Here is a 22,285-nt window from a genome sequence, read left to right as displayed (position 1 = left end):
GAATGAACAGCTATCCACAAGGGAGGGTCATATTTAGTGTGAAGCAAGGCTTGTGAGATGGTTTTTTTTTTACTTTACTGGCACTTTTAAGGATTTTGGATGCTTCCACAGCTCCTGGCTTTTCTTCCTGGGCAGAAAAAACATGCTTCATTTATGGCAGTGGCTCTCTTCTCTTCATTCATCCATCTCTGCTTGCCTCTTTCCATGAAAGAGAAACATTTCTCCCCACGAGAAACCATTACCTCAACTATAGTCTTTCTGGGGTGACAAAAGAACTATTTCAAACTAAAAATAAATAAACAGATAAATTAAATTCTAACTTGGAGAAGAAACCAGAGTAAATATCACAGATGCAAAATGGCAGTCTTCCAGCTACTGGCAGAAAAAGGTGCCCCAAACTAGGTGCAAATCAAAAGTGCAACTCCAAATATATTAAGTGTGTGGAAATGCTCCTATCAATTTCATGTTGCTAAGGTTCAGCTGATTAAAATAGAAGTTCATTTTTAAGCTCCCGCAAATTGAATTTGGGCTTCTATTAAAGGCTGCAACTGTTATAAATGTTAGAAATGGATGCCTGGGCTGATGAACTGAAAGTTGTTCAGTGAGAGACGTACACATGGCTCACACTTTATTTTTCATCAACTCAGACAGGTTTTTGATCCTTTTAATTGCTTTTTTTTTCTTTTTTTTAAACATTTTGTTGCCAAGCACAATGACAACTATAATGTAGTAATTTTTTTGGGTTTTTTTTTTTCAGAAACACAAAAGTAATAACATCTTCTGTATAAACTAAATGTAATTTGTCACAAATCTGGAAAGTAAGGCAATACTGCTGTTGTTCATACATTCTGCCTGCTTTGTCAGGCAGCTTGCTGTCAATTTTGTGTTCTAACCATTTATTATTAAAATTCAGGCAGAGGGAGACAGAAGAAGATATAAAAGTATTCCACTGCTCTGCTATGTTCTGTACAAAATGTGCAGAGATAGTCCCTCAGTGGAATTCCATAACAGAAGAAACTAACAAGAAATATGAAAGGCAAAAGACTTACAAAATAGATGTATTTTACCAATTTGTTTTAAAAATGTATGATTGGGAGTGATCTGGCATTAACTACTTTCCAAACATTTTACTTGTCTCACAATAATGTTCTCTGTGAAAATTATTTTATTTTGTCAACACCACAATTTCCAGTACTGTCTCACACTTTTCTATTCTGGGAACAACAACTGAATACGAGTGTCTTCAGCCAACTTTGGAAACACCTACTTCTTCTGTACATCTTAAGAATACAGGTGAGGGGTTGTAAGTTATACCCTCTTAGGTGCTCTGACATTTGGAAGATAGGTACTGACTTGATTTAGCTCTCATCTCCCAGACTCCCAACTCCCTGGTGTGGTGCTCCACCTTGCAATTGTGCAGGAACCACCAGAACTAATAAGGAATGAAATAAATGGGAAAGAAGCATCTGCCTCTGGCCAGACAAACATCTTTCTCTTGACATCCTTGACTGTAAACCCTGCTTTACAGATTGGTGCCAAGCCTTCTTTCTGTATTTTATGGATCAGACGTTATTTCTCATTTTTCCTTGATATTTCTTTCATTCATCCATTCATTCATTCACCTGGTGTGAATAGAGGCTTGTGATTAATTATTTGTCAGGAGGAAGGACTTGAATCTTGATAGCCTAGTTGAGTGACCTACTTGTTGGCAGTAATTAACCACAGCCTTAGACATGTTCTGAAGGCCTTAGACATGTTCTGAAGGCACTTCTCTGAACCTGCATTACTAGAAAAATGGGTAGAGAGTTGTCTTGTTTGAGTATTCAGCTTTAGGACCTGGGGCTATTTAGTTTGTGCTAGGACTCACCTGAGGTGCCACAACTTTTCTTTAAGCCTACCCAAAGACAAGCACTGTCACAGTTCTGGCATTTCCTCCAACCCATGGAAGGAGAAGACAGTCTAATACCAGTACAGCATAAAAGCAACAGCTGTAGCTGAATTCTGCCTGAGCTTTCTGAGATGCTATTTGCCTTTTTGGGGTATTTGTCAAGACAGTGACCTGACCACATGATGACCTAACAACCAGTCAGTATCAGAAGCTGCCCCAATGGAGACACAAGCTGCAGCAAACAAGGGAAGATCTCTTTTCCTGGGAGTCCTGCTGGAAGGACCAGTCACCTGGAAGGTGAGGGCTTGCATGCTTCACCAGGCAGGGCAGAGGGAAGAACTCAGAGCAGTCACGGGTTTAAATGGCAAGTAGTTTTTGAAGCAAAGAGCAGAAAACAGCCCTCTTTCCCAGCTGAGTGCCCTAATTGCTGCCCTATGGCCGTGCTCTGTCCTGCTCTCTGTTCCAAGGAATCCTTAATTATTTAATGTAAAACAAAAGAGCTTTCTCAGGAGCTGCACAAAGTGCTCTGTCCATCTCTCTGTCTCTGGGTAGTGGCATATGCATGTGCATACATAAATACACCAGCACGCAGAGGAAGAAGCTGCAATTCTCTTGGGAGATGAGATATGTGAGTTTGAATCCTCTTAGGCTGGAGGGCAAGGGAGGATTAATTTTGTTTTGTTCACAGTCTTATACTAGAGGATGATTTCAACGTGGGTCTGGAAGGAGGGTTAGTAGAGTGACCTTGGGAATGGTCTATGTCTGGTAGTATTTTGTTAAACACTAAATTGTTTAACAGAATAAAGGATGATAAGTAGGGGAAAAGAAGCAAATCAATTTATCTCAAAATTGTATTGGTTAAATTAATCATTTAAATGATCCCATCTAGGGGCTTCATAAGATGCACACTTTTATGTATAAGCTACTTGTCTTTTTTACAGATTAAATGCTTTGAAGTCAGTATAATGATTTGTTCCATTTCTCAGCACTGGACACAGAGGGTAGACATGATAATAGCTTATCTGTTTTTATTTTTGGATGAATCTTTTTGAAATATCTCCAATATGCAAAAAAAGGTGAAATAATAGTATGGACGAAATAGTAACTGTCCATTTTCTCTGAGAAATCTCTGTGACAAACAATATAAAAAAACCTATAGTTTAATGTTTTCTTTCTTTCTTCAGGTCATATATTCAGGGGGAAATTCAGAGTGTAAAAGAAGAGTCTTTGCGTGAGTTTTGGAAAATAGCATAGTATGTGACACATAAAAAGAAAGAGGGGGAAAAAATACTCATTTTCCTCTCTCTAACCCAACACTTTAACCTTTTTTAATGCTTTCAAGGATATGCTTCTGTTCTCTTGAATTCAACACAAACTCCTTAGTCATGTATCTGGAAGAGGGAGGAGTCTGAGTCCCATTGCTTCAGGAGTGGGACAGAGTGGGGAGATGGAAAGTATTGTGTTTTGTTTAGAAGAAAAGGAGACAGATATATGGAAGCAAATATTGTGTGAATTGGAATATAGATCACACATTCAAAACCCTTTAGAAATCCAGCCCTCCTTCCTTTTCCCTCTACCCACCCCATGAAATTATTCTGGCTTTGATCCCGTCCCTCTCGCTCTTTGTTCAGTGGCACAGAAGTATGTGACCCTGAAAGGTATCAATTGACATTTCCTGCCTAACTCAGATCAGGAGAAGGAACTGTTTGAAAAATAATGGTTATTAAATGGATTTTTAATATAAGCTCAGTATTTTTTGTGAGTGTTCATGACAAAAGAATTTAACCTGCCTGATTACTTAGAAAAAAGAGCAAATAAATGTGGGCTGGAAACAAGTTAAAATGTGATTTCTAATTTATTGTAGTGCTTAGGAGCATATTTTAACTCAATTTGCCACACTCTCCATGATTACTGTAGACTTGTCAGTGAGAAAAAATCTTTGCAGTGAACTACTTGGATCCTTGCCCTTAAATAAAGCAGTATTTTTAATGTCTTCTAATCAAGGATATTGTTTACAGGGCAGATAACTGTTAAGTCTTCTTTCCATTATTGACTGCATGATTTGTTTCCTTTTGCAACTGCATTTAGATGTGCTAAAACCTCTCTTGGCTGTTACTCATCTTTTCAGTGCCTTGTTCCAGTATGTAATTGCAGCTCAGTTATAGCAAGAGTTGAGTATGGTACTGGTCACCTATTCCAAATAGCTGTGGCAATTGTTTTTGCTGTTTGTTTTCTGCTCTGTAACAAAGCATCAAAACACACTTAGAGAATAGTGTATTATTGGATACAGGTATAAAGACTTCATCAGCCTAATGGAACAATTATCTCAACCATTGTGCTGCACTTGATCGGCAGAATTTTGCTTTAAGATTAGAGTGATAAGGTGAAGATTAACACCTCTGGGTCAGTGGGGCTGATGAGACATGATTTATTAATCCTCAAAGAAAACCTTAATTGGACACTGGAGCATGTCTTCTTCATTGTTAAACTCTGCCAATTCCCTGGATAGTTAGGAGAGATGGTGAGGATGATAGACTTACTGTAATTAGATGCACCAAAACTAAAGTAATAATTTTTTCCCCTGGGAACACCACGTGTTATTTTATCCAAATAAATCACTGCTGATATTTATGAACACCTGAGAAATATCCACTACACATGGTCACTGACTACCCAAACATAACTTATAGAAGGGAGCTGCAAACAGGATTCATAAGAATCCTTTGATTTAGAGGAACTGTCTTAAATCCTGGCCTTCAGAGCACAGAGAATTTACTGTGCAAGCAGGTTAATGATCAGGTTGATTTATCCTTATTTTTTTACCAACCATTACTCATTCTTTCATCATGTTCTTTCCATTAAGAGGCACTGATTTATAGGAGGAAGCACTCCTCTAAGGAGTTTGGTAGGTTTTGAAACTAAGTCTGCAAAATACTTTTTTTTAAAAAGAAATGTCTTTTTTGCAGGCAGTATAATAAATAGGTTCATTATAATGCAGCACACAGCTAAAGAGAAGAGAAAAGTCCATAGGCATACAATGCTAGCTGCTGTACCTCAGGCTCAGGAAACGGAGCTTTGTGACTTGAGGATTCATTAAGACGCTTGGTGTAGTGCAACCCTGATGAAATAAGTTAGCAGTCTCATTAGGGGGTTGGAGCAATCATTTGGAAAAATGACTTCTTTGCTGCATTTGTTTACTCTGTCATAGGAAGCATGTCCTCAGTCAACTGGGATAATCATTGTCAGCATTTTACATAGTTACAAAGCAAGCTAATAAGCCAGATTGTCAAATTATGTCAATCATGTCTAAACATCAACAAACAAATTGTTCTTTGCAGATGGGAAATCTGTGAGAAAGCTTAAAAATTCAGTTCAATGGGAACAGTGCACACTGTGAGGTCATGGTTTAAGACTGATATCTGGAAGAAAGTGATTTTCCAGAATGTGGCTCTGAAGCAAGATTTCTGTCTCTATGAAACTGGTGAGGCTTTTGACATTTAAGGCACTGACTGAGGAGATACTTGTATCATTAAGCATTGCATCCTGCTTTTCCTACCCTGACACTGTAGACACCACATTATTACACCGATATATTAGTTGTCCTCCTCTTGCCTCTGCTGAAGTCCTCAGGTTTTATGGCAGCTTCAAACCCAGACTGATTTCCAAAGGCTCTAGCCAAAGAAGAGATGAGATCTGAGGAGTCAGAATTTTTTCTGTTACAAAAAGAAGAAAATTTTATGTATTCCTATTCATCCCCGTTGGGGTTTGGAGGCAACTTTTAGTCCAGCAGTCCTGATGTCAGCTTTCTGAGTGACAAGTGCTTTTGGCACTTGTCATCCTTGCACCAGACACCACTCTAGGGAGAAGGGCCCTGTTTGTGGCTGGTAGTTGCTGAGTGCTTGTGTGATTTCACCCTTGTCTAGGGTGATACCTAAGGGACAAAAGAATGAAGGGTTTAAAAATGCTATAAAGCTTTCAGCGTGCTTAAATAGACTGAAGTGAAGATTGCACCAAAAATAAGATAAAAAGATGTTAATCTGTAGAAAGAGCAAAAGATCTATTAAATTAATCAATAGGTCTTTTACAGTGGCAAATATGATTTAGTTAAAGAAAACAGAGAGAGTGTAAGAAGAATATAATGAGTTTTCCACTTCTCCTAAAAGCAAGGGTTGAGAAGAGAGTTATTGACTGACAGGTATGTTCTTCAGAGAGGAAAATCACATTCTGGAGGGTGAGTGTCGGAGTTGCACCAAAGTTAGAGAATGTTTGCACTATTGTGTCCCTCAGGAGCATGGCTTTCAACTCACAGTGTTCACCTGGTTAGGAACACTGGAACATAACACACCAAAGCCAGCTTCTGTCCTTCCTCCTACTTAGAAGGAAATAGCAAGAAGGAGATATACTTTGATTCTCCAGCAACTTTAACTTGCTTTGGCAACATGAAGAATAATGATAAGTAAATAAAATGTACATTGTAAACAGGGACATCTGTCCAGGGTCCCAGGTAATGTGACCATTATTGTACATACCAGTCTATTAGCTAAGTCCCAAAGGGTTTGATATTGGTTCTGCCCAAGACATAAATTTGATTTTTTGGTCTCAGTTAAATGTAGAATTATTTGTTTGGGGCTTCTTTACTAATATGATGTGCCTTTAACCAAAGTCTTTGTGTTCTGATACTGAACCCCATCATTTTTATGGTTATTCCATAGTGATGAATGGTTGACTCAATATTGACCTGTTTTTCCAAAGGCTCCCTCAGCAACATGTTTACCTGCATCGCTGTTGTATGTCATATGGTATTGACTTCCTCTGATCCATGGTTGTTATCATTTGGGATTCCTTCATTCATCCTTCATAATACAGAGTGCTTAGTCTGCATTATATTCTTTCCTTATGAACCTTTTCAAAATACAGTCGTAATCTACCCAGAGTCCAGGAATTTGGGGACTTAGACTTTTGTAATAGCTTTCCCTTGCAGCATGAAAGATTTAACTCCAATATCATTAGTTATACTATCGTAACTTACCAAGACTGTCAATGTCACAGTCTGAATCAAGGTGCTCCACAGAATGCCCCTCCTCCTAATTCTGAATGTTTATGGCCAATTGTAGGTAGCTGCTATTCAACAACTATTCCCTGAAAGTTGGGCGAGAAGAAGGCCAGAAGTACTAAATTAAACTATTAATAAAACACACAGAAGGGATGGGGTGAGCAAACTCAACTGTATCATGCCCCATTTGGCTGGAGTGCTGATGTTATTGGTTTAAAACTTGACCAACTCTCTCAGCTCCTTAGCACCCATAAATGTTATGTTGGAGCCTGATTCTCAAAGAGAGGGAACAAGGGAAAACTTAATCTGCCATCATGAAGAGAGGTGATGATATTTTCTTTTCTCAGTGTGAAGCAGCCTTGGCTGAGCAGGAATTTAGGAGGCCCATGGGGTCTGTGTGTGCTAGCAGGCACAGAGGTTCATTTTAACTTCATCTGGCCTTTTGGGAGAGAATAAATACATAGAGCATCTTTCTCTCCACCTAGCTTCATAATAAACTTCCAGAGAAACGTTAGCTTGACAAATCTTACTGTAAAATTTTAATTAAAATAGATCTTCCATTTAAAAAGTCAATTCCACTTAAAAAAAAAAGAAATGCTTAAAAAAAAATCCACTTCAAAAAAAAGAAGAAACCTTCTCAGTTCCGCTTGAATCTCAGTCCCACTAAAAAGACAAGCATCAGTAAGCTGTTGAATCTTGTGAAGAAAACATACACAACCCAGCTGATTGATTTTAAAATGCAATCAATTAGAAATCACAGCTGACTTTTTTGATTGGAACTTAATTTGATCTGGAATGGGTTTGTGTCCTTGCCTACTATTAATTAGCAGTAATAATAGTATTGTTCTTCTATGGGAATTTGAAACAGATCTGCCCTCCTATAAGGCAGATGGTTGGTACAGCACAAAGCACTCTGAGTCACAGCGGAGGTCTCAGCTCCATTACTCCTGTTAGCTAGCAAGGGAAGGCTGTGGTGGAAGAAAATGGTTAGACTGAACAAAGGAAGAAGTTGCCAGTGTAACAAGTTTGTCTTTTCAGAGTTGCAACCTGAGAGACATTTACAAGAAAGAGAGGCTACAGCACTCTCACAGCATTGCAGCTATCAAGGCTTGGACATGGGGCACTGTAGGGAAACGTGTAGGAATGCAGCAATATAGTGGCTAAGGCCTGCTCTAGAATTCCAGGTGTTAAACTGGTGTGAAATATCTGATCCACATTTCTATCTAAAGCATTAAGCCAGACCTTTCTTGGCCAAAAGCAAACTCAATTGCATTTTCTTCTGTTTGTTCAAGGGATAAGCCCAGCAGCTGTTCTTGTTGTGTAACATTTATATCTTTACAGAGGCTGCAGTAACAGATATAACATTTGCAGAGGCTCCAAGTGCCAGGGCTGGCCTCTTCAGTGACCTTGGAAGGAGCAGGATGCTCAGCTCTGTGCAGAGCCATCTCTCACTGACTGGAGACAACTGGAGGGATGACTTCATTTTTCTTTCTTTTACATTTACACTGCAGACTAAACACTAGTAATTTTTAGGTATTTCATTAATATTCAGCTTACAGACTTAATTTCAAAACAAGTATTTGATATTTTCATAGATGGACAAAAACTGTTAGCATTCCTAGAGATAAAAGAGGGGTTTTTTTACTTTCTTTTTTTTTTTTGCCTGGTGCATCAAAGGGCGCAAACACATTCATACATCTGGTTTCTCCAACAGACCTTGCTAGATCTGTGAGTATTTAGGATAAGGAGTGTGAATGTACATGCAGTGCTGGTATATTTTTAGTCAGCCTTGTTCTTCACACAGCAGTGTGAATAAAGCTCGGCACTGTGTAAACTGATGTGGAGTGGCACCTTTTGGGGTAAGTTAGGCAGAATGAGGCTTAGTGCCAGTTTTTATGTAGTACTAGCCTAAGAGTCCATGTAGAAATCCATGACCTGCAGATATAAATAGTACAGGGAGCCCCTAGGGATCTCAAGTTGGGCAGGTGCAAGGAAATGCCCTCTCCCTGGCTCTTACCATCTGTATAGCTTGTCCCTCATGGCCCAGGAGTGTGGGTGGATTGGGCAGGAGTCTCACATCTTCTCCATAGGACAGGTTTCCTATCAGCAGGAAACTGGGGAGAAGCAGAGAGCAGCAGGGAGCAGTCACCCCATGGCAGGGAATCAGCAGGACACCTGTACTTGCCTGAATGCCTTGCTCCAGAAGTCACAGCAGGACCATAGGAATGGTTCCTCTGATATGGGATAGTTTGATAAATCTGCTGTTGTTGATACTATTTTGACCTGTTTTCTGCAGGTTTACCTGGTAAAGGTACTGAAACATCACCTGTCAGAGCCAAAAAAAAAAAAAAAAAAAAAAAACCACAAAAAAAAAACTTATACAAACACAGAGAGGAAGGACATAATGGAAAACAAAGTTCTCTGCATATATTCAACTTCATGGCACTTTTTTTTTTACTTACATACATGTGCTTTATAAAACGGAATTTAGTGACTTCCTTCCTTCACCTAATACAACACAAAGACATCTACAAACACAGTCTGTCAGGCAACTAATTTAATAGACAGCATTAACTTGGAGGTAAGAGGTGCTTTATCTCATTCTGCACTCTCCAGAAGTCTGGTTCTGTTGATAATAACAGCATGGACACTGGCATCATCAAACATGCTTGGATTCTTAGTTGTGATCTGTACCACAGAACTACTAAATACATTAAATTTAATCAAACACAGAAGAATAAAAGTGCCTGCCACTCTCAAGAATGAGAACTGCTCAAGAAAGTAATACAGGACATTAGTATATTAATGCACACAAACCCCACAAATATAGTTGGAAACAAGTAAAGTGGTTAGTTAGCAACAGGAATGTTCATAGAGCCGTGAGAGTAGCATCTTTAAAGACTGAAGGATTAAAGCGAACCTGCAGAGAGGACAGAAATTTGAAAGATATCAGTGAATTAATCCATAGCTAACATTAGCAAAATAGAGTTAGGTTATACTGCAATACTGTCTCCTTAATCTAGGCTATGATCTTGTATTTGCAGAAAATGGGGTCTGTTGCAGAGATGCCAGGAGGCAGATTGTTTGCCTGAGTGGCTGTCAACTCAGGGGAAGGACTTGTGGCACTGCCATCCATCCTCCATCCTGACAGGGGCCTCAGGTGGGGATGTGCCACTGCCCTGAAGCACAGGCAGCTCCATCACAGTGTCTCCCAGCCAGCTGTTCAGTCTAGTTACCTCCTCACAGGCTGGGACTATTGACCAGGTATCACCAGGTCCTCTGCTAGAGGTGAACCACAGCTGGACAGAAATGACCATGAGCCCACTCCCACTAGAACATCCTCCTTTTTTGCAAGAGGGCTTCAGTCAAGGAGCCCTGAAGGGGATGCACTGCAGTCGTGCTTTCCAGCAGAAGTAAAATTATTTTGGACTGGTGTAATTGAGTCTGCTCTTGTATCAAACAGTGAGGATAAAGTTTTCCACCAGGCTATGATCTGGATCCAGTGCATTATCACATTCTTTTACGTGTAAAGCTACCTATAAAAATTGTTAAATGGAAATTTTCCTGGTGGTCTGCTACCTTCCTGCTGGTAATTATATCAGCAGAGCAGGGTGAGAGATGGCAGGAAAGAATGTAAGTGTGTTATGGGATCAACAAAGGAGGAAGTCAATCATAACAAACATTTGCTTAAGAACCCATTGTACATTTAGGTGTGGAAAAGGACTAGTCTCTGCTTTATACATGGTAAGGGGATGTAATTGAGAAGGTGTTCCATTCAGATGTTATTGCAGCTGTTAAGAGACAGCCTCAAAAATTAAATTGAAGGTAACAGACTTAAAATATATATAATAAAAGATCCTTCTCTGAATTAACCAGCAAAGTATATAATTCACTAAGCTCTAATGGTGTTGAAGAATTTATTTCCTAGTCCTTCTTCCATGAGAGAGAGAGAGACAGAGACAGAGAAGAAAATAGAAATATTTCTTAAATTTACTTTATTTACATCCTCTTGTGAAATGGCAGGATGAAAACAGTAATAAGGATTCAAGGTCAAAAGGAATTCTGTCCACATCTCAGTCCTTCCCATATCATTTTGAAGAATGAGAGCTGAATAGAAGAAGAATGAACTGATTTCTTTTAAGTTAGTCATTGCAAATGCAAAATTAATATCATTCTGTAGATATGGTGCCAGAGGACTACACAAGCTAACAAAATAATGGTAGTCCAAATAAATAATTTATGCATCATATCAAAAACTGAATCATATAAAGACATAGAGAACACATTTGAAAATTTGGAAATTGCTCAAAGCTTTTCCTGCAGTGTCTCCCAAGAGGATGAGCATGGAGGACTAATAAACTCTGCAACTGTGTATAATTCATAAAATTTCCCTCATTTTTTGATTTTCAGTAGTTGCAGTTTATAGCTAACAAAGGAACAGAGTGGAAAAATCCTGGTGAGAGTTGAGAGGAGAACATAAACCAGCTGATTCCTCCACTTAGTCTATTCATAAAGGGCATCTGTTCTCATCCCAAACTACACATATATTTGCCATTAAACTTAGTACATTGAGAACAGAAAAAGAAGCCTTCTACTCACATCCTTATGTCTACTTTATATTTATATTTTTATGACAGCTATTGCAATGTGAGATTATAACACAAAAAGCCATTTCCAGGTGATTTGTTTTAAAATTATTCTGTTGTGGCTTTTGGTTAATGTTCAGACTGGATTTCTTAGGGATTCATTCAATGACAGCAGAGCAAATTCAGAGCAAACTAGTGAACGCTATCAGAAGGCAGTGGCGTGTTTCTGGATGAATTACATGGAATGAGACCTCCCCCACCCACAGCCACATTGGAAAGATGTTTCTAAGTTAAAGAAATCTAAAACTTACATTCAGATATGTTTTGCTTTGAAATTATTTTGATGGTTGCAGACATGTGAAGTTGCATTCTGAAGCGATATGGTGGGCAAAAGGGTTGTTTTCAACTCTGCATGTCAGCAATTGTAACATATTTTATGGCACAGCACAATTCAGTTACACAACCAATATTGTTTTCTATAAGATTCCTAGAAGTTTAAATTTTTAACCAAAAGCAGAAGACAGTGTCCTGTGGCTTCCTGAGGGAAACCCTCTGCCTCCTACTCTGAATACACAAGCAGAGCCCAGCACATTACTCAGCTGCATGACAAGTTCCATGCTGCTGGGAGGCTGAGAGGGCCCCCAGCCTCTGCTGCCAAATGTCAGAGCAAGCAGCGTCTGCCCTGAGCTGTCACAGCAGAAGCCAGTGGAACACCAGAGGAGGAATTTCCAGGTAGTTTCCACCATCCCCAAACACGTAAATAAACCATACAGTGCTCTCAGGGCACCTCTGCAGATCTCTTGTTCTGGGTGGGTAAATGAGGAAGAAGGTCACTACTGTCAGCAAGCTACAGAAGTGACTGAGGGGCATCTGCCCTTTGGTGATCACCTGTGCTCTGAGCCAAACAAAAGGGATCCATTCTCCCAGTTCCTCCCTGCCTGGCCTGCCTGCCTGCCTCTGAGAGCCTGTTGAGTGTTATGTGAATGTTGTTTACTTCATTAATTTCCTCCTGCCATCAATTGATGAATAAATTATTCATAAGTAAATTTATAAATTATTCTACCAGTTCTATTGATGATTGAATAATATTGACCAAATAAATTATTCACTTTTCTTTTCCCCCACCAAATGACAAATAAATTATTTGTGAGTATTGTTTTCTTCATTATTAGATCAACTATTCCATCTGTTGAGACATTCATAAGATGTCACTCACTCTGATAGCTATACAATTTGTAAGCAGGACCCTTTAGGAACTATGCTTTCATGGACAAACAGAACTAATTTAACTTTATTGTGTACTTAATGGCAGTTGCTTTAAATATTAGGTCCTTTAGAGCATGAGAAAGTGTTTTGTATGTTTCACAGCCAAGTAAACAAAATGCTGAGATATTCTGGGATTAATTCTCACCCAACCAAGATATTTTTGAATTGTGCAGCTAATTTTACAGTTTTCCATATTTGGATTTAATAGTCAGGGTGGAGGTTCCAGCCATCCCTTGATTGCAAAAGATATCAGGTTTTAGGTTCTGTAAATGAGCATCAGGAGCAAAGTCAAACCAGAGATACCTTGAATAATTACCATTACAAATGTGAACTGCATAGTCCAGTTGTTTCAAGTTCCTGGATAAACTACATGAGTTTTCCATCTAGTTACATCCATGCCTCCTGTCTCTTTCACTGATTCACCAGTAACTATGTGGGAAACAAGCGACAGCCTCTCCTAGTGGCAGCATTTCTAACATATTTTACCAGGCAGGTAAAATACGTCTATATCCGAAAAGATGAACACACCATGTTTATATATGGGTCAGGGAAAAAAATCAAAATTAAATTTAAAAAATGCATCTCTAGGAAAGTGATACTATGTAACAAGCACCCACAAAGAAAGGATCAGAGCCTCTCTATTCCATGAAGCCCAAGGTAAATTTAGTTCTTCAAGACAATCAAGCTGCATTAACATGAAATCAGTATAAGGATCATGAATAGTATGCTGAAAAGTATTCTCTAAGTTGCTTAGAAAGAAACAGAGAGAGGAGGCATCCCATACCAGCAGAAGAGCAGCCTTTCAATAATTTTCCTGGTGTGAGTGCCAGCAAAGATCAGAAGCACACACCTCTCTGCTGGCATTTGCTTGTGTCTGAACTTACCCGTAAAGTATGTGCAAAGATATTTCAGTTGACTTTTTATGTTCTTTTTTTAGAATTTAAAACCATGAAGCTGGCATATTTGCCAGGCTGAGTACATGTAAGAGAAAGAACGGAGACCCAAGCTACAGCTCAGGCTGCCCAAGGGGAAGAAGACGAATGAATGGGCTGTGCCAGTATAAGAGGACTGTGTAGTGACCAGAGAGCTCGTTTATGAGGAGCTCTCCAGCACTGGGCATTGGGCTGGGCAGCTCCGTAACACCATAACACTGTAACAGCTCTGTCTTCTTGTTTTCCCTTTCTTTTCCACCCAAATGATCTGTGATGTGTCATTCAGATCAATACAGCAGTGTAATGTTGGCCCTTAGAACACATGCACAGCATAAAATCCCAGCTCCTTCATTTTCAGAAAAAGCTGTTAATAGGTCTGCCTCTCTCACTGAGGCACACTAACAAGTTCTTGTCTAAACTGTCATTAATGTTTTCACTTAGATTTCCACATTAAAATTTGCAGCACTTCTAAGGAAAATGTTGTGGTCAGGACTTACAGGGGAAGAACTGAGACTTTGCATTCTGAAAAATAACGATCTCCAGGGTCAAGTTTTTGAATTCCATTTGTTCCTGTTCTCCCAGCAGAAGCCCCATGGGATATCCAGACACAAAAATATACAGAAAGGTATGACAAAGAAAATGGGAAGATAGTAAAAGTGTGTCTAGACAGAAGTGTATTGAGGGAGCTGGAATAGAAGAATGCCCTTTGCAGCATAGTTCAGAATGGATATGAATGAAGGACAGTTACATTGCTCAAGGGCAGAGAAAAGACCACTGCAGTAGTTGGCATAAAATGGTGAAGAGAGCACATGGAAAAAACTTAGACTTATATAGGTGGGTAATGGACTGAATCTTTGGGACAATTATGACAAAGACGTTATGAAGTTTAGCCTGCATACAGAGAGCAGTCTGAGCTGGTCATGTTTCAGATTAAGTGTCTGAGTAAAAGACAGAGATGCTACCATTCAGAACAAATGTAGTTGCTCCATATCAGACAGTGTGATGTCTATTCATCAGCAATGGGATAGTTCAGAATATGAGTTTGAAAAAGAGAAAAGAGATAAGTAAGTGTACTATATGAAGATATGAGCTGCACAGAGGCATGGGGGGTACTTTCATGCAATGGTATTTTTTCTCTTTGCGGGGTAAAAGCCAGGAGCAAAAATCTATGAGGTGGATTTACTGTAAATGCAGTGTACCGTCAAAATATATTTGCAGCTTGGTTAAGTTTTTACTGTTAGTTTTCCCATCAATGCTTTTGACTCCTAGTAATGTTCTCAATTTAGTTCCATTTTGCTGCTTTTCTGAAGGGAAGTCACCGGAAAACAGAGCCACAAGAAGCTGCAGAAGGCCACATAGTTTTTGCCTTATATCTAAGAGAAATTTAATTTAAATTATCTGCCAGTTTCAATTAATTAAGGAACATTTAAACAGCCTTTCATATGTCTTATTTTGGATGTGATATTATTTGGGAAAGGGTAATTTTTCCAAGAAAAAAGAAAAAGGAGCAATAGACTGTGGATGTGATTCTAAGTAGTAGAAAAGAACATTTCAAAATTACTAGTATGTGACAAAAGGTAATTTTATTTCGCACTAAACCATATTAAGCAATAACTCTCTGCCTTCTTATACTGCTCAATGCAGTGAAACTGTTCATGATGAGGACTGAACTCTAAATGATGGACAAAATAAGAAAGCTCTGGATATCTACCTGCTTTTTCTCAGAAGACTCATAATCTTCTTTAAGTCTTTCCCAGAGTTGAAAAGCAAACTGCTTATTCCTAGCATGACACTACTATTGGCCTCCCTTTATGATTTCTCATAGGTTTTTCAGTCATTGCTTCCCTCTTCCATGTCACTGAATTTTTTCCTCAGCTTCCTTTTTCCTGTATCACTGTTATTTTTGGTTACAGTTGTTTTAGTGCCATCTTGAAGAAACAAGGTTGGTATTGTCTTTTAAAGACTGTGAAATTAGTATCCATTATAATTTCTCTATAACAATGACTACATTTCCACAGATTTTCTATCTCAGTGTCATCAGCTCCACCATTCCTGAGAAATGGAGCAGACAAGGAAGGTGATCATTTCAGAAAAGTGATCACTTCGGAAGAAAAGGAGGGAAGTAGCTGGGGAAGTAGCATTAATCCACAGAAAAGGGCCAACCCTATCAGATTAATCTCACGCTCTATGAAGAGCAGTATTAGGTAATATACTCAGGATACTGGCAAGAAGACAGGCATCTGTATTTTGGACTAATGAAGTTCTATTAAGATCTATGTGCTTGGAAATGTTCCTGGAACACTGTAGCTAAGTGTGGATCATGGCAACCCAGCCATCATTCAGCAGAACGTGGCCGCCCGCCTCGCCGGCTCAGATGCAATAAGGCAGTTTTCCTAAGCAGATGTGCCTGAGACCTCAAGGGCATCAAAGCGCCGGAGATTCCTAACTGCTCTGACAATCTGGCAGCAGATCTGTTTGGCACAGGGCACCACAAAGTCAATAGCAAGCTTTTGAGTTGTTTCTCTCTTCCCAGCACCATACTGCTCAATGTCTTTAAGTGAGATTAAAAAAAAAATAAATAAAAATTTGAAGGGTCAGGCTGAGAAAGGAATGTGATAAAGAGCTGGTTATGGCCTTCTGTACTGTTGTCACTTGAACAGCAGCTTCCTAGAGATAGCACAATTATGGGTAGATGAGTCTTCAATGTGTCTGGAGTGAAATGTCCTGTGAGCAGTGGACTAAATAAATAGTCATTGCCACTCTATGAACTCCAGAGAACACAGATATCTGGCTACCCAAGCCAGCCCCGATGGGGGATTATGAGTCACAAATACTCTTTCAGCACTGATACTGTGCTAACTTCTGAGAAATGAACATACATTTTCTTATCTAGTATCCACATACAGATGCTGATTTTGTGGGTGGTCTCAGAGTCTAGCAGCTTTTCTGGAGAAAGTCTTTCACCACTTCTTTACACAAAGAACTGGCTTCAAAGGCAGCTTAAAGACTGTCCTAAATCTCAAAACTCTGCAAAAGCAGACAAAAATAAAAGGGTATTTTTAGGTTATTGTCACAGCTGTGGCATAACAGGATAGGAAATCTTTATGTTGGAGTTTATCTACATTATTTATTGTTTTCCATCAGCTTTGCTGATATTTTCTTCTCCACTCTTTCAGTCAATATGAGTCATGAGGAGAAAAGGACAGGTCTAGTACACAGGGACACATGAACTTCTTTCATGTTATATTTCCTTCTTTTCTTTCTTTGAAACCTGAGTTGGGCAAGTGTGCATTAATCTTACTTCATTCCATCTCAGTCTTAAACTATAGAGAAAAAATTGAAAACTGTGATTACTCATGAGAATTAAATTTCTTTTTTATATTGAAATATGAACCACTAAGGAAAAATTTTAAAAAAAGTCCAAGTTCCTTTTCTGCAGGGTCAGCACTTTATCATTCCCTAAAATATATGGTATTTTTAAATCTTTCAGTTCCCATTATCCATTTTATTTTACTGTGTCAAAAAAGGGAAGCATTTTGTCTCTTCTTAGACCATTCAGTGCTATTAGGAATGAAAAATCCTCTCTCAAATGAAAAATCATGTTCTATCATGATCATTCTAGTTCTTTAACGCTGTTCATGTGGTGCAATAGTTCTGTTGCAATTAAGGAAGCCACCGAAGCACAGGCTACTGGGGAAAAAGTACAGCAGCACTGTGTCTTTTCCTAGCCACTAGCCCAGACCTTCCTCAGCACTGAGACAGAAAAAAGGGAGTGGGGAGGACCTGGAGGAGAAGAAGGAGCAGTAAACAGGTCATGGTCTTCCAGGCAGACCATGACTAAGACCATGAGAATGCACACAGTTTGAGACAGAAATTCCCTCTTTTCCCAATCACCATATGATTTCATACCCCAGAAAAAGTCTAGGTGCTTGATTTGTATGAATTTTAGTGACAGTGAGAAATGGAAGAAACTGTAGTTAATATTCAAGAGACATAATGCAAACGTGCCCAGTGATAAGTTCCCTGACTTGTTTCCTATCACTGTATTTAAATCTCCTATAAACTCAAAGAGCATTCTGCAGCCTATGACAACAAATATTTGTTGGTCAACAGCTGACCCCTGCTGGTGTGAAAAATTAAAAAAAAAATAAACACAGCAAACAATAAATTCTAATAAAAAACACATCCTATTTATTATTTTTCCAACCTCTTTTGTGCACAATTTGCCTTTGGTTTGTACTTCATTTTGATTAATTGCGTAACTCTATCTGGACTGTATCTGTTCAGCCTGTTTGCAAAAAGAAAGGATGTTGATGTTCTTTATCCTTCCATCCGTAATCAATCACATGCTATTCATTTATCTATAACATCTTCTCATGTCTGCTCCATGTGTCCAAAAATTTCCCTTTGATCATTTACAAACAAGTTCCTGGCAATTTCTTGTTTCATTGTCTGTTTATTTGGAATAAGTGATTACAGCAGCAGATTCTCTTTTCTGTGCTTCTGTACAATTCAGATTTTTATCAGTAATGCCATCATTACTAGTATGCTTCTTCTTCTGTTTTCTCCTACTCATTTGACTTTGACCTAACTTGAACCAAAACCTAATTTTTACAACAGTTCACAAAAAAATTACATTATTTGTCCGGCATACCCACTATCTAACTTTATCCATGATCCCTTCATCTTGTCAGGAACAGACCATCTATTTTTCAGCTGGTATTATCATCAGAGTTCTACATAGTTGTATTGTCTTCTCTTGGCAATTCACTCAATAACCCTGGTCCTCTCACCAGCAAAATGGGAATGTAGGGAAAGGGGTTAAATGAGGCATTCACATCAATACACTGGTAAGGCCACTTTCTCATATTTCTTTATTGAACTGTACTGTGTCAGTCTAACAATTCAGATCAGATGTACATCTGAAATCACAAACCACATTTTACTTTTAATTTACACAGAATTTACAAACCACATTTTTAAATATACATGATGTTTCACACATTTCTATGAAGCAGGGACTAATAATAAAAGGGTGGCTGGACAGGAACAAACGCAGATCCAAACCAATGTGGTTAATCCTACGTTCTTTATTTATTGTTTACAGACAGTAATTTTTATATACTTCTAGATAGTTTACAATTGTGAGCACACTCTCATTGGCAAGCAGACATTGTTTGTTCTTGTCGTAAAGTGGCTAAAGTTTCACACTGCAGACCTATACTAATTCACACCAAGATAGCTCAGTACTTTCTGTTATACCTTAACATAATTTCTGACTGTGCTACAAACTTATTCTTAACTGTGCCATAGGCTTTCAGGCCTCCAAGGCCCACATCTGAGGCCTAGGCTGGGGTAGCTCAACCTTCACTCTAAACACATAAATCATAAACATCTAGATCGTGACCCATTTCTCTCAGAAATTGCTCTACATTTCTAGGAATCATGCATTCAGTAATTTGTGTTGCTCTTTGTCCATTAAGACTCTCTCAGATAGCCAGGAAAGAACTTTCTTCTATGCATATTTAACTAAATTGTCCAAGACAGATATTTTTAATATATGCCCATTGGAGCTGTGCAACAATGTGCTGTCATCTCTTTGGGTGGGAGGTTCTACATTCAGCATTCAACTACTTGGAAAGTTCTGCCTGCAACTTTCTCCCAACCCTCCTCCCACCGGTCAGCAGCTTTTGGGTCAGTTCAGCTCTTGTCCCTAAAAGAGAGCAAACTTTTTTAACACCCTTATTTGCCTCAAATAACTGCTAAAAATCTTGTCACTTTGGATTACATTTTATCTTGCCTTCCAGCTTCTTGTAAAATATAAAAGTATGCATTCCTTATAGAAAACTTTGTACACCTGATAATACTTCCCAGAATTTTAATTTCTTCCTTTTAATTTCTTCTTTCCATTTCATTTAAGTGTTGCCGTGTTAGTCTCCAGCAACATTTTTGCCTTAGGGACCTTCACCTTAATCACATTCTGGTTGTATTAACTCTGTCTTAAATAGAAATGTTTTTTCAGTCCTCTCTTCTGGCACACAGAGCTGTCTCAGTACATCCATTGCAAGGTGTAGCCTTTTCTGGAGTAAAGATATTATTTTTCTATGTTTTTTTCAGGAAAAATTAATATCTAGGGAAAGTTTTATTGAGACCATCTCTCTGGAATAAAACTCTTTCCATGGCCTTTAAATTAGATGCTAAAAATGAAAACAAAAATGAAACAAACAAATACATAATGTCATCTTTACATTTCTAGTGTTTGCTTAATACTTGTCATTCTGTGGAAAAGTTTTCTTTACTTAGGTATGTGCAAATGTAAAACTGGAACTCATTTGGGCTTTTTTTTGGTTGATTGATTTGCTTTATTTGCTTTGTTTGTGTTTGTTTTGTAGTTTGGTTGGTTGGTTGTTGTTTTTTTGTATCGACTCTAATTTCAAACATTAATATTGAGGTCATGAGGCCTTGTGGAATATATTTCAGGAAACAGCTTGTCATTAATTTGATTTTGTTGTGGCCTGATGACCTCCACAGCCTCACTAAGGCTTGCAGGCAGGATTGAAGTGGGGTCCAAGAGCCTGTATAAAGGAGAACACATGGAAAACACTTTTGTTTAATGTATAGAGGGCTGCATATGTATATGTTTCCTGAGAGACGAAGTTCTTTTTTGTAGCACTGAAGTGAAACCTTCATTTAGAGGGAGCAGCACTGAAAGATTTAAAACCCATTACCTATGAAAATTCATCCTCTTCTTCATATCCTTCTCTTTCATCTTTTTAAATTAAATTGTTAAAAGAGTAATTAGCAGTAACATAATCAACACAGAGGTGCAGCATCTGTGCATTTTTCTTAATAGTTCAACTTTGGCTGCATATTTTCTGCCTTGCTCAATGTATAGAATTCATCATTTATCCATGTTTTTTATGGGAAAAAAAAGGTATATTACAAAAAGGCAAAAGTTTACCATGTAGTTAAAATGCTAGAAAGAAATTATTTCAGAGGAATCTCACTGGTGCTACAGGTTTTCTCTGTGACCTTGAGAAAATCACTTAATCTCTCTGTACCTCTGCTCCTCATTTATTTCTTAAAGGACGGTAATACTTCTTCTGTCTCTCTATTTACATTGCAAACTGCTTTTACTCTGTGTTTTTTATTATTCTTGTTGCAATAAAGATCTTATCTAAGAGTTCTTATTATAGACTTCCTTTTATCTACGTAGAAAGCAATATATTATGTATGATTAGTTATCCTGCATGATAGGTTATCCTGAGCTGCGACTTGGCTGTAAAAGGAGTTATTATTATTGCACCGGAAGTCTTTTAGAGACCAACTCAGACTCCGAACTTCAGCGTTGCATGGCTCTTTTATCAAGAGATGGTGGGTTGAAATTAGAAAGCTTTCTCTATAACAGTAAAATAAATGTGCTTCAGAATGGCTTTTCAACCACGCTTGAAGAAAACCATTTTGGAATGACCTGCATCTGCACCTTTAAACACAGCCAGCCCTGGGGCAGGCAGGCTACATGAGTGCTGCCTGCTGGGAAAGGCATCCAGCTTGTATTATCTCCCTTACTGTTTCCTGGATTTTTAAGAAAGCTTTCTGGGCCAAAAATTTAACATCATGAGCAGAAATTGAAAAGATGTTTCCAGAAATGGAAAGATGTTTTTAGGCTGTGTTTAGCAGTGGCCAGCCAAACCTTGCAATCTCACCAAAAATTCTGCCTCTGTATATAGTTTCATGCTTATAATAATGCATCCTAGTCTTGCTATATGTAAATCCTAAGGCTGAAAAAGAAGAAAATGTGCTGCAGAAGAAGCTTTGCTGTAGTAAAACTTAAGAAACTTGACATCAAAAATTGTTCATAATAAGTCCAGCCAAAAGCTGGAAAAAAAAGTTTTTGTTCAAACTACTCCATTATACAGTAAATATCCCCTGATACAGGGAATGAGACTTTGGATCAGTATTTCAGATTATTACAATTTATGTTTTTGATTTTTGTACCATTTGGTGATGAAATCATTCTTCTAGGTAGGTAGGTAGATGGTATGGCTTTACTCCTCCTGAATCAGTGAAATGATTGAAACTTAATTCTCTTGCATATCTACAAGAAAGCTCAGAACTGGTACAGAATGAAGAAACATGTCATCTTTGACTGTGTTCTGAAAGGAGGAGCTGATCTTTCTCCTCAGTTCATGTAAGAACATATCAGGAATCCAAGTCTGAGTCTCCTAAAGAGGTCTGCACAGATCACACATGTAATCCAGTCCAGAACATAAATGTAATGTTTAAGGAAGAGTCAAACTAAAGACAAGCAGTTTTACTCAACACTTCTTTCTACCTTGGCTAGGAACCTCCTGGTTAAATCTTCTTGGCATAAGGTCATGTATTTTTACTCCTGACTGCCTCAATAACTATAGTATTTGAAGAAATGCTCAGCTATGGGATTTAGATGGTCTCTGAAGCACATCAGAAAAAGAAATTTAAATATATGCTTCGGTATTGCTAAAAACTGGGGATGTAGGCATGCTACTTTCAAAGGTGAAAGTTTGTGTCCCATCAGGTC

The 22,285-nt window shown here is 38.4% G+C and overlaps 1 protein-coding gene across 4 annotated transcripts in view; it reads left to right on the top strand.

Annotated features, from left to right (window-relative positions):
• The window catches only part of HS3ST5 (heparan sulfate-glucosamine 3-sulfotransferase 5), a 193,514-nt gene that overhangs the window by 164,070 nt on the left and 7,159 nt on the right, over window positions 1–22,285 (top strand). The gene's annotated exons all lie outside the window — the stretch shown is intronic.

The sequence above is a fragment of the Anomalospiza imberbis genome, chromosome 3, assembly GCF_031753505.1.
Source record: "Anomalospiza imberbis isolate Cuckoo-Finch-1a 21T00152 chromosome 3, ASM3175350v1, whole genome shotgun sequence".
NCBI classification, from domain to species: domain Eukaryota; kingdom Metazoa; phylum Chordata; class Aves; order Passeriformes; family Viduidae; genus Anomalospiza; species Anomalospiza imberbis.
This window is presented reverse-complemented; position numbering and strand designations above follow the sequence as displayed.